This window comes from Vitis vinifera, chromosome 18 (genome assembly GCF_030704535.1).
Source record: "Vitis vinifera cultivar Pinot Noir 40024 chromosome 18, ASM3070453v1".
NCBI lineage: Eukaryota > Viridiplantae > Streptophyta > Magnoliopsida > Vitales > Vitaceae > Vitis > Vitis vinifera.
In genome coordinates, this window is record NC_081822.1 from 26,725,717 (window position 1) to 26,729,893 (window position 4,177).

The following is a 4,177-nucleotide window of genomic DNA, read 5'->3' on the forward strand; positions in this document are numbered from 1 at the left end:
TGAATTTATTAATAAGTTTAATAATTTTAAAAAATAAAATAAAACTCAAAAAATTTATGTAACAATTATAACAAAATAATAGATATAATTAACACTTTAAATTATTTAATAAATATTGTAATTTTTAAGAATAATTTAATATTTAAAAAACTAATTAATTAATTATAGATTAAATAAAATAATTCAAAATGTCATCTTCGTAATTGAATAATAAATATATGCATATAATATTTAAGAGCTTCATGGAGCTCATCAAATGTAATTGGGGTGTCATGTGTTTGAATGACATAGACTAGTTCTTTGTATTCGTCAACAAGACCATAAAAGATTTTCCCTGTGACATTCTTTTCATCCATTGGGGCACCAAGGAGAGTAAGTTCATTGGCGCAAGCTTTAATGGTCCATAGGAAGGTAGTGATACTTTGCAAACCCTTGGTGGAATTCTTAAGGTGGATATTGACTTGTTTAATGTAGACATGAGATAGTTTGACACAGGTATTGGCGAAGATGATCTATGCTTCATGAGAGGTTGTGGCATAGGCAATGAATGGAATTATGGTGGGTGAAATGGAGCCAATAAGTGCATTTAGGATCAATTAATCTTGACAAAGCCATGAAGAATAGGCTGGGTTGGGTATTACGGTGTTGTTGGTAATGAGAGTGGTGGGTGGACACGTTATGGTTCCATCAATATAGCTAAGGAGGTCAAAGCCAATAAATAATGTTTGCAATTGAAACCTTTATGATATGTAGTTGGTAGTGGTTAGTTTAAGTGGGGCTTGAGCAAAATTATTTATTGAAATGAGTGTTTGGTGTGACTCATAGGTGTTGTGAATATTGAGAGTAGAAGTTGCAAAAGTGGTGGCGTCTTAGGTGGCCATGAGGCTATGATGATGGGGAGGAGCACTAGATGGCTTTGGTAGAGAAAAAGAGGTAAGAAGGAAAAACATGTGGTGGCTAGGGTTTTCAAGTCAAGAAGCTTGAATGCTTTGGTGCCATATTAAAGAATGAGATTGGTAAATTATTGCATTTTTTTTTCCTTTGATTATGAAGAATATACATACATGTACAAAGAATATAAATCTAGAAAGTTTATAATTACCTAAAATCATAACCTAGAATATAACTAATTTACAATCAATAGGTTATTTATAAAAGGAACAAATTATTTACAAAAGAAAACAAATTAGTGATTGAAATAGAATTTGTTAACTTCCTTTACTAGTGTCAAGTTCAACACTCCCCACATCAAAAGGTGTATTTGGAACCATGTACATATCTTTATTCTTGAATTTCATTAATTAAGATGTCCATCATCAATCTGGAAATTGTAATGGAAAGCTTCAACAAGCATCAATAGTCTCCCAATCTATCACCAATCAAAGTGCAAATGGCACTATACAAGGTTTGCTACCATCATACGACCTAATAATAATAATATCTTACCAAAAATTTATTCATTAAAAAATTATATTGAAACATTTCAAAAAATTAATTTACCAAAATAATAATAATAATAACAATAACTTACCAAAAATTATATTGAAACATTTCAAAAAAATTAATTTACCAAAATAATAATAATAATAGTAATAATAATAATAATAATATCTTGCCAAAAATTTATTCATTAAAAAGTTATATTGAAACATTTCAAAAAAATTAATTTACCAAAATGATAATAATAATAATAATAAATATTAATTAATTAATTAATTAAATAAATAAAACAAAAATTACCTTACCAAAATTCAAGTCAAAATGAATATGTATCTAAATTAACTAATTTGAAATGCACCTACAATGCAACCAAGTGGACTAAGTTAAAGTGTAACTAAATGGATTGGAATGATCTGAAGTGTGACTAAGTGAGCTTGCATAAAAGATGCCTAGGTGTGCCTAAGTGGGTTTAAGTGTGTTCAAATGGGCCAGGTGTGTCTAAATGAGTTAGGGTGCGTCTATGTGACCTAAACTAGGCGTGAAGAGTAGCCAAGTTCATAGTGAGGGTCCTGATGAGCCCCTTTACACAAGGGTCCCCAAAGATGGCTTAGAAAAAGAAGTTGTATGAGTGTCAATAGGTTACCAAGGATTGATCACAAGGTAAAAGAGGAACATAGGGTAGAAACTAGCATTACATGTGCTAAGAGGACAAAATGGAGGGTCTACAATAGATTGATCAACTTGCTTACCACCTCTTAAGGTAAAGGTTGCTTTGACTTCATCCTTCTTAGTAGAACTTTCACTTGTCTCTCCAATTTCATAGACTCTACTTGGATTTTATTGGGGTTGTGAAGAGAATTCTCTTTTTTATTCCACTGTATGCATGCTTGTGAGTTTAGAAATAGCAAGTTGCATATTATCAATTTGTTTGTGTGAGATTGGTTTGCAAGCTATCAAATTTCTGATTGAAAGATGTCTCCACATGGTCTATTCTTTGGTTTACTTGGGTATTGATATTCTTTTGATCACCAATAAAATCTCCCAAAATTTTACTCAAGTTTATAGTAGCTAGCACAACCAAAGAAACTTGTTGTGGAAAGTCTTCCATGGATTGTTGGCTTTATGAGTATTGGCTTGAAGAAAATTGTTCTTGTCCACAATTCCATGAGATGTTCGGATGATTCTCAACAAGTCTTTCCCCCATAGCTGGTATTGTAGGATAATCACTCAGTTCATGTTTTATAGATTGACAACTAGAACATTGCTCCATGTAAATTGGATTATCATATATCGCATTCACCTCATGAAATACCTTAGCTTTAAGTTCCTCTAGCCTTCTTGTCAAAGCTATCATTTTAGCTTGTAGATCAACATTTTCATTCAACATATACATTCCTCCATTTGAATTGCTTTGAGACTTGGACTTGTGTAAATCCCTTTCATGTGGTTCATCCCATGACTTTGATATTTCAGCCACATAATTCAAAAATTCAAGGGCTTCATCGGGACTTTTGCTCATAAAGTCACCTCCACACATGGTTTATAGCAATTACTTCATAGTTGGCGACATACCCTCATAGAAGTAATTCACCAACATCCATGTGTCAAAACCATAATGAGGACAAGCATTGACTACTTTCATATATCTTTCCTAACAAGCATAAAAATTTTCATTGTCCAATGTCGCAAAGTTGGTAATTTGCCTTTCAAGCCACTTGTGTGATGTGTGTGAAAAAATTTCTTCTAGAAGGTTGTTTGTAGTTCCAACCATGACCTTATACTTTGGGGCCTTAGTGAGTTGAACCACAACTTAGCGTTATCCTTCAATGTGAATGGAAAAAGCTTCAATCTCATAAACTTCATGGATGTGTTTCCCTCATGAAATGTATGACATACTTCTTCAAAATCCTTTATATGAATGTAAGGATTCTCATTCTCCATTCCATGAAATTGAGGAAAAAGTGGTACCAAGTGAGTTTTTATCACAATAGGCTCATTAGGAAGAACTATACATGATCTCATGCCTATCCTTTGAGGATGCATATATTCTCTCATTGATCTAGACATGTGAGAATTGCCATTGTTTGGTCCTTGTTGAGTTTGTTGATCTTGCCCTTGATTTTCCATTTCCTTAACAATTGGATCACAAACCAAAGATGATTAGTAATGTAAGTTCTTTGTAATCTCTCCCCCAAAATGTATTCTCAATGTAGCATGCAATGGAAAGCCTACAAAACAAGCCAAGAAAAACAAAAACAAAATAAAAAGAACAAAAGAGAAAAATAAAAAGAAAAATGAAATTTGAAAGAAAACTAAGATGAAAGTGGAGAATTGGTAAAGAGAACTTCGCCAATCTTGTGATGTGGATCACAAGGGTTAATCCTCACCAAAAAAATTTTCCTTAATCACCTTGGCACCACCCTTGACAACGATGCCATTTTTGATCGATTGATTTTTCATCATTTATTGAATCAAAAAAAAAAAAAAACTTAATTCACTATTCTAGAGTAGCTTGTACCAGATCAAAAATGGTTTTAGTAGTGGTTTTTAGGTATTGTCCACTAGGGTGGATTATTCTCGGTAATTAAGGCTTGAATGAGAGGATAAGAAATGATTATGATCAAGTGACATTGAATTGAAAATTCATAGTGAAAAATCAATTTGATAGTGGTCTCAAATTGAAAAGAAAAATGAAATGTAAAATAGAAGAAAATTAATAGGAAATGAAATTCTCAGA